General features: G+C 36.6%; 1 pseudogene; it reads right to left on the reverse strand.

Annotated features, from left to right (window-relative positions):
- Positions 1-7,884: 7,884 nt before the first annotated feature.
- LOC149155078 (organic cation/carnitine transporter 4 pseudogene) lies at positions 7,885-8,528 on the reverse strand (annotated as a pseudogene).
- Positions 8,529-10,122: the final 1,594 nt, after the last annotated feature.

Raw genomic sequence — 10,122 nt, forward strand, 5'->3', positions numbered from 1 at the left:
TAATCAACACACAATTTATCAACTAATTAACATCAAATTTGAAAAGGAATGTGAGGAGAGACAACTTAACCATGGAATGCTAGTTGAATGCTAGTTGAATTTTGCTAACTGCAACAAATTCTTGGGGATAACTCTCCACCGAACCGTAGGCTCAATTTCACAAAATCTTGCTACAACTGACTACCCCTGAGCCCTCAATCAACGTACTACTACCAGGGTATCCTTTCTCTCCTAACACTATTCTCCCAGAGAATGGATGATGGAATCATAGAATGATGGAATGCCTCTCATCTTCCTCATCATCTATTAAATAGAGAAAACATTTGAAGGGGAACCACATGCACACACACCATGTGTCAACATGCAACTTTACTGCTTTCTTGTTTTATTTCTTTTGTTTTTACTTTTTGATAGCTTTACTGATTTTTACTGCTTTCTTGTTTTATTTCTTTTGTTTTTATTTTTTGATAGCTTTACTAATTTTTTACTATTTTTCTGTTTATTTTTATTTATATTTATTTAGAGCTTTAGTATTGTCATTTATTATTTTATTATTATTTATTATTTATTTACTATTACTATTTTTTATTTATTGTTTATTATTTATTTTCTTGTATTTTAATATTATATTATATTATTTATTATTTTTATTATTATTTATTATTTATTATTAAGGGACATTACATACTCCCCCACTTTAAGGAACTTCGTCCCGAAGTTAAGTTGAATTATTTAACATTTTATTTTGTTATTTATTACTTCATGTTTGCCAACACCCTCTGATGAACTAGTATAACTAGCAGGCATCGAAAGTTTCACAACACCTGAGAAATCCCAAGGATTCTTTGTCCTTTTTCCCACTTTTGGAACCAGGCATAAGCCTCCTCGGTCTATCCTAGTCCAAGGCTAGCCCCAAGGCTCGTGCTTGACTTAGACCTCATCTAGCCCAAGGCAGGCATCCGGTACAGTGCTCAATGTCTCCGGGCATCTCACAAGGTTTGCCCACTCCCTCCACAACTCACTAAGGTGCACAACCCCAGGCATCAAAGTCCTTACACCCCTACCAGACTTCAGCATCCCAATACAATACTAGGCACCTAGCCTTCAATATCAGGCACTTGGCCTCCTCAAGATGGTCCCATAGCCCTCAAGAGCTATCCATCAAGAGCTATACAAGACAAAGGAACCATTGGCATATGTAGTGTTCATTGATTTTGTCCCCAACCCATATGGTGTTACTTATTCTCCCTCGTGCGTATGGGCTCGCATGAGATCATCAAATAAACTGGCCCTCTCGGCCCATTTGTGGAGTCCTGTCAATCATCACACCTCAACATGCAACCAATGCATTAGCTATACCATCATAGTATCATAGAAAATAATCCACATGCCAAGTCTTGCATGTCATCATGAGAACATTCATCATTGTTAATCACAACATTATGAATAATAACGAACTACATGCTCATGCATGTCATAAATTTGTATGCAACTATCACATGCTTCACCTCATGAAATACTATCATCAGTTATAACGTCAACATATTTGCATCAAAGACATATCATGACTTCACATAATAAATGAACCACATGTCAAAAAACCTCATATTATAGCATCATAATTCCTATGCCACGTTATGCATATCATATCCATCATGAGTAATCAACATTAAATACATATCATCACGTAGTAAATGAATATGTCAATATACCTCGACATAACATCATAATGCCTGTGCATATCATCATCATCGTAAGGATACATCATCACTATAAGAACCACATGTGCATCATTATCCTCCTACCATTATATCACGAAACCTCATGTAACATTATACTCAACATCATAACAGTTAATTAAACTAAACTGAAATCATAGTGTACGATTTAGATGTATCATAAAGTTTAAACAATAAAACATGCTTTAGATGCTCCATAAAAGTATCTATCTTAGCTAAGTAAGCACTCCTAATTAGTTCACCACACATTTTAATCAAGTAAATAAGGAAAGTCATTAAAAATAACATCTGCATCTTCCCAGGTAGCTGACCCTGGGCTATATTGGTCCCACTGGACCTTGACTTGCTCAAACTCACAGTTCCTGAGTCGACGAACTCGGCGGTCCAGTATACCAGTTGTTGGGGTTACAGAGCACACAACAGAGATCTTAAAAACACGAAATTGAGAGACAACACCAGAGATCCTAAAAACAAGAAGACATTACTCAATGGAGAACAAAAATCACACTTCAGGACAAACCTTGGCCTTGCTTGGATTGCACAGGCAGAGGCAAGATTACAAATTTATAGATGGGAGAAGAGTTCAAGATTTCTCCTCATGTGAAATTCATGGTTGCACAGTGAAGCCAGAAAGTCAGTCACGATGGTCGGCAGTCGGTGTGTTAGGTTTGGCATAGGCATGATTGTTAGAGAGTCAGCGTCGACGTCTTCATTACAACTTCATGTTTAACACAAAGCTCTGGGCTCAAACTCAACACCACAATGTGCCCACCTTTTTCATGACTTTTGAGGCCCCACTTGTGGCCTCTTGTCTTATAGTTCTAAAATAAATGCAAGTTGTGATCTACTTAAAATTACAATTGTAATGAGTTAATGTATCTCAACTAGAGATGATCAATATACAAGTATTTAGTCATATTTTCGCTGACTTAATAAACAGAATGTAAAAATCCAGTGCGAAAAAGCCAGATTATGGTATGACTGAACTGAATTTATGTAAGGAAGAATGTATAACTACATTATTGGCCTTTATGAGAAAACAATATAGGAAAGAAAAGCTAGAGGAACAGTATAACATATAAATGATGAAGAAGATAAATTTTCAAATGTCAAAAAAGGCAATTTTCTTGGGATTGTGGAATAAGTTAGAAATTTGTTAAAAGACAAATGACTGTTGCTTTATAGAGAAGTGAATTTGTTCAAATCATATAAATGTGCGACCATATGAATCTCAATTCTAGGTCAATGTGGAGAAGAGGCATTCCTAGGAAAGTGGCTCAAGGAGTTAAGGCAAAGTCCTTTAACCAGGCTTGCAGAACCTATACTTACATCGGGAAATGCTAAGTATACAGGCTACAAATGTTGCAAAGGGTAACAATGATAGACCAAGGAAACCCATATCCTTTATCCCAAAAAGTAAACGCATTCCTGAAAGATTCTTCAACGGGACTCATCAACCAGCAACAGAATACTTATATTAAATATAAGTAACATAGATCCAACTAATTGCCAGCTAATAAGCACTCCAAGAAAAGGAAAGAAAAAGAACTGACCCAAAAAAAAAACAAGAGATGAAAACCTCTCGGCTGGGTAGGCATATTACACTAACGCACAAAGAAACAGACATCTCCCCAACGTAGGCTGTAGAGTGGCACAAAAAGTGCCAGAGTATTACACCAATAAATATGGAGACATACTCACCGAAATTTCTCCAGCGAAATCAAGAATGCAACATTTTGACCAAGACTTGTCTTGAAGCCAATGCACGACTGCATATGGGCTATGGCAACAATTTAATGAGCATCAACTTTGGAATCGATTTTGATTAAAATCATAAAAAGACCAACATATCATTTGTTTCCATCTCCACATCCATGTTCTGTCCTGTCAAAATTTTTTAGCAAGCAAAGAATCTAGACGCATAAAAGCTATGATACTCCAGATAATCATGCAGACTCATTTCAACAATGTGAATTAACGCTAAAAATCGTTCATGCATGACACCAAATGCTCAAAAATCAACATAAAATGAAAAAAAAGGTCAAAGAAAACAAGAAACTCGCTTCATGTTTTGCGAATCACGAGGACATCATAACGATGTAACTCAACTTTTTTTGCATGAACTGAAAAACAGTCGAGTCTGCTAGTAGTTTTCTGACAGCTCATCACTGTAATCCTGAGCAAAGGCTTTTCCCATCCACACATCATCCTCCTTACAACTCGCTCGTTATCGCTTCAATTTTGAATGCACAACTGTGTAATTGGTTATTTTTGTCTCCCGACAACATAGGAAAAACCCAAATTGAAGTGTTGAAAGCAAAGAACAATTCGCAGGAATAAACGCCGGACATAGACAACCCTAATTCCTCACTATCGTCAGAGAAACAACAACTCTCATATTCATGGAAAGAGGAATTATGCGGGAAATGGCATTGGATGTCAAATCCATCTCTATCTCCATCACATCCCACCAATGACGATTGTAAACCATTCTCCTAATGCTCTGCAATACAACTGATCATAGGGTCAAATCCAAATTGGGTATTTCAACGTGAAAAATGTATCCAAAATGCAGTGTAACCATGAAACCAAGCTTCTAGGAAAAGAGCAAAGGATCTGGGAAATATCAATGCAGCAATTTAGTAAGACAAGTGGTTTACGCAAACCAATGTGAATATCACAACCTTTTTTCACACAACTAGAATAAATCGGCTTTAATCCCACATCTTTTAAACACTTCTAAGAATAAAATAAAAGCTAGCATTACATTAAAAAACAATGTATAACAGAGATCAGCCCCCATCTTGGCTGTAGAGAACTGCACTTTCCAAGCACAAGTCTCATCTAGAGAATGCAGCAATAAAAACAGAGACAAACGCTGACCAAAATTACTCCAGAGAAATTAAGAATGCAACATCCTAAAGGATATCCAAATTATAAGTGTAAAATTTAGGTAATTAATTGAAAAAATATATTACTAGCATTTGCACCTTATGTTGCAAAGGAAACGCCGTAAGGCATAGAGTGGTAAGGCATAGAGTGGGGAAGAATAGCGACATGTGAATGGGCATTGTTGAAAGCAAGGGTGGACGATAATGTGTATTCTGAAAATGGATATTTTGTTATGGTCAACCTAATGCATTCATTAACTAGATGACAACAAAAAAGTTTCGAGCCCAGGTTGAACCAACACAAATCTTTTCTACAACACTGAAATTGCCTAAATGATTCCTCAATTAATGGAAATAACCATTTCCCTCCTCTAATACCTAAAATACATTGTAGGAGACCGAATTTTCAAGTAACTTAATATAACTAGCAATTGCCCCAAAAAGTGCAAAGAGAGGTCGATTACAAACAAGTCTTTTTATGTATAAAGTGTTGAGAATGGAGGATCTCGGATTAGACTTTAGTTGGACTCCGTTGGTTTGGGAGATGTATCATGTGTTACCATTTGTGCATATTATGGGCATAAAGTTGGTTATGATGATGGAGATTATTTTCAACCAGTTGTGGGTTGGCAACAACTTTTGTGAATTCCTTAGGTAAGATTCGATCTTCTGGATAACGGAAATTCCAGTGTCCATTTAGTCTATACTAGAGTACAATGATTGTTGGCAAAGCTAAAGAAACTGTCATCAATGTATAGAGCCAATGTAACTCGTAGTCATCATTTTTATCCATACAGGGCTATGATTATAGGTACCAACCATTTGAGCAGGCAGGGGGTGTATTTGCTAAATAGGGATCATGTTATCCTCGTGGAGTTATTGGTTGCACTTAGAAAATATAAAGTAGGATTGAGCATCAACTATCTGGCTGGATGGAATTTTTGATAAGCGCTGGCCAATTTTATCTATTGTGTAATCATTTCCCTAATTTAAAGGCTGCTCTGAGTTACTAATAGAGACGGTTCTAAAAGATAAGGCTTTGAGAACCTTACTTTAGTTGGTGGAGGCTTAGTACATTTTCTTCTGAAGCTTTGGCCTCAAACTCGAAAGCTACATGTAAAGCATTCTCCAAAGCATTTATACTAAGCAGGTCCATTTTTCTTTGGATATTTTGGTTGAGAGTCCTCTGGGAAGTGAGTCGAGGAACTTCCAATTCGTCACCATGGACTTGAAGCCATCAAAAATATTGTTTGATGCCTTTGACTAGGTACTTGCCTTACATGAATCCATTGCTTCATGATTTCCTATGTAAGAAGAGAGAACACTTACAATGCAATATATTCATAAAAACATACTAAGAAATGATAGTTATCAAGATAGAATCTGAATTCAAATGTGGATACCGTACAATACAGAAAACAATTGGCCCACAAAACTACAGTTCATAAAATTTAGGAGTATACATATTATTAAAGCAAAAACATGCACTTCTTCAAATTTATTGAAAAAAATAGGCATGTGGATAGTCCAGACTAATTTTATCAAAAATTTTAATGATTGGATAACATAAACCCCTACAAAAATGCTCAAAGGTCCGTTGAGCCTTCTGATGCAATCCCTTCAAGAAATGTATTTCCTTATGATACACTATAAACTGTACGAAACCCAACAAAAACTAGAGTAGCAGGTCTTCTCTAAAGAACATTAGATTTATTATTGAGATTATTACAAGTTTGATTTAAAAAAGTTGATAGCCATCACACTATTTTCTTGTGCTTGGTGGGCGTATGTATTTGTTTGCCTGTGTTGTGATTCTACTTTTGATAATGCCAATGATGTAACCTATTCTAGGTGTTCTGGAAGTAAGAAGGATATGCACAGACATTAGGTACACCCTTTCAAGTTGAAAAATAAAAAATAAATAAGCACATATCAAACAGAGAATATATGACTAAATACCTAGTGGAAGCTACTTATTTAGTATGTTCGCTCAGTTGGCATGCTTCATTTGAATGTAACTTTGTTTATGAAGGTCTAAGCAGGCCTTTAAGGTGCAGGCAACAGTGTCCCAACTACAAATGCAGTCTCCTCGAGACTTCACACATGAACAAAATAGACAAACCTCTCTAAGCATCAGCAGCAGCATAGTCTTCTGAAATCTCCCATGGCTAGCTCCTAAAACGTCGTTAAACCATGCACTGAATCATTGTAAACGCTCACTGTATCTTAAAATATTTTTATTACTTGTAAAATTTGTCATTGAAAACAGAATTTTTGTGCGACAGGATAAACAAATTAGTGCAGCACGGACAATCAAGTGAGGATTCGCAGGTTGTTAAAAGGCGAGGCCGTTCGAAAATGCACCTCCCCTTTGAACTTTCTCATTAAATAATTTTAGGTCGAGGGGACCCATGTGAAGGCTTCATAGCAGCACGGATTAAGAGCATATGGATGCTGGTTATATGGATCTTTCAATTTTTGTAACATGTCAAAGGCTGTACTTGAATGGAGTGGTGTTCATTTTTTATGAAATGAAATGCAGGGAAAATGGACACCATTTTTTCCAATAGAATTAATTTAGATTTATTTTAAATATAAATCTAACATGAGTTTAGAGGGATTTAATTTATTTAACAAATATTATTTTAATGTTTTGTGTGGTTATTTTTTTTATTTTTGTTTTTGTAAAGTTTTATTTTTTATTTTATTTTGGTGGATATGAGCAAAATTTCAACTTTGATGATGGAGGGACACCCTTACACATCATACTCGATCGGTTTAATGAGACAAGTAAGAAACTTGCAAACTAATGACACTAAGTAAGTTAAAAGACAGGAGAATGGAAAAAAGGGATGCATGGAAGGTGTTGAGTATGAAATGATATAGCCACTCTATTTTAATTTATTTAGGCTTATTATTCTTAATGAGGTTGGACAAGTCCCTATATGGTTACACTTCACTAGAAGGAGGATATAACCACAAAAATGAAATAATGCAACAAGTATAACTTCCAAGCATCATGATTCATTTCCAACTTCAACCCACAATCTTTACATCCCAATATACTAAATGAAAAATATTCTTATGAATAAATGACTAATGTACCTCATGCATGTTGAGTCTCCATCATTGGATGAGTACACTTATTTCAAAAAATGACCTGAGCATATGAGAAAGATGCATCACAAGAGTTGTGTATGTGGATAATGTCAATTATTATTTCTATAATGTGAATCATGGAGGGATGATGATTATTATCTCATGATGCCCATGGCTTCTTTCAGCCTGCCCTTCACCAGGTACCACCGCGGGGACTCCCAAACGAATGGCAGAACGAAGATGCAATACACGGCCGAGGGAATCAAACTTGCGACGTACAGATATCTCCAGTTGCCGGAAAAGTAGGACAGAGCCGGCAGCACTGCTATGCTGAGAGAAAAGAAGTAGAAAGTCGACATGCCAACCGGTGCTCTCTTGGACGGTCCGACGACTTCCGTCGCCAAGACGAACGACGACAACCCCAGGCCACCATTGCTAATTCCCGTCAATAGACGGAGAATTAAATAAACCCAGAAATTCGGCGACATTGCCGTCAAGAAACCAAAAATGGCATTGCAGATGCAGACCAACTTCAGGACACCCTCATGCCCCAGCGAAGAATCCGATAGATGCCCAGATATCCCTGCACCTGTATCAAAAAATAAATCAGAAACTGAAAGAAAATCTTAATGGCGATCAGCCGTCAGATATAAAAGCGCACAGGGGCTGAAAATATCAATTACTGAGCAAACACTCAACAAAGAACGCAGACTACAGAAACCCAACTTTGTATTTCTGGCCGCAGATGAGATCCCATCCGCAGACCGTCGAAACCCCGGGGCCTCCGTCCCAGTCCCATGAGGCCCAGTCCATGGAGCATATAGATCCCGTCGGGCTGCAGGATTCGAACCTTGGCTTCACGGAAAGGAAATCCTCTGGGGTTTTCCCTCCATTGCAATGCCAATGGGGTTCATAGTCGACGAAAATCATGACCATCGTAGGAAAGGCCTCAAGTGTCCGTGCGAGGCTCGACAGCAAGAAATGCTTAATCTGCCACCGCCCGAACAATAACTCAGAAGACATAGAGGCCATTGGGTTGGGAGACAAAAGGACAGTGTGAGGATCAACGACCAAACTTCCTTCAATCGTCTAACACCACAAATCTATGGTCAACAATAAGACATGGCATCGGCTGGGGCAATTCATTTCAAAGGGAAACGCCTTACGGCGTAATGAATTGAATTTTGTATCCCGAACTCGGTCAACAATAAGACACGGCATCGGCTGGGGAAATTAATTTCAAAGGGAAACGCCTTACGGCGTAATGAATTGAATTTTGTATCCCAAACTGTTTTCAAAATTATATCCATATGGATTAACTGTTAATAGTTTTTGTGAAGATCTATGATAAACACTTCACTGTTTTTGTGGAGATCTATGATAAAGATCTATGATAAACACTTCACTGTTTTTGTGGAGATCTATGATAAACACTTGCACTAGTGGATCACTTTGAAGAATACCTGCAACCAGGGCAAAGCCATGTCCAAATGACTTGGTCAGCTAGCCAAATAATGCTAGAACATAAATTATAAACTAATGAATATATTCTCTATTCTCAGGAATCCTCTGCTTTTTATATTCGGATCATATAGATAATGAGATCAACATATATGAATCAGAATAAGTGATTAATAAACCAACACAAATCCACAATACAACGAAAGTCACCTTCCTGATCTTAAAATGACCTTGCATTCTGCCACCAACCAGCATTTTCTATTAATTAATTTAACAAGAGTTCTCTCTTGTTTATTTAAACTGCATGACTCCATTAGGCCTACACAAAATTTAATTTGAATATTATTAAATGCAGGCCTGCTAATGGTGATGGAGTAGTTGATGGCCACCATTTCCAAATCTTATATTAAGTCGTAGAGATGGAAATCATGCTATAAATATATATATATATATATATATATATATATATATATATATATATATATATATATATATATATATATATATATATATATATATATATATATATATATATAGTTAGTCACATTAGCAATTATAATTCAATGGTGCTGGCTTGGGCATTGATTTTGAGAATATCATCATTCAAATTCAAAATTCAAGTAAGCAACCTCCCTACTCTTTCCGAATCAAAAAGGGAAGTTATTGGTTTTTTCTCATTTCAAGGATATTCTGTGTGTTATGAACTCACAAAGAGTTTATTATAGATAATAGAATTTTTCGTCCAATTTCTGTGTTGCAGGGTTTTTTTCTTTTCTTTTCTTAGTGCTGTTCCCTGCAATTAGAAGTTATATTGAGTGGTAGAGTCATCGTAACTGCTATGCATTAATCATGGATAGGGATCATTATGAATAATATGTACATGTGCATGGGAAATGATAAGCTCTTGCTGCTTGCTCTATTAATGATGAAGG

The sequence above is a fragment of the Pinus tabuliformis genome, chromosome 9 (assembly GCF_031772625.1).
Source record: "Pinus tabuliformis cultivar Carrire ecotype Pingquan chromosome 9, CPIR1, whole genome shotgun sequence".
NCBI classification, from domain to species: Eukaryota; Viridiplantae; Streptophyta; class Pinopsida; order Pinales; family Pinaceae; genus Pinus; species Pinus tabuliformis.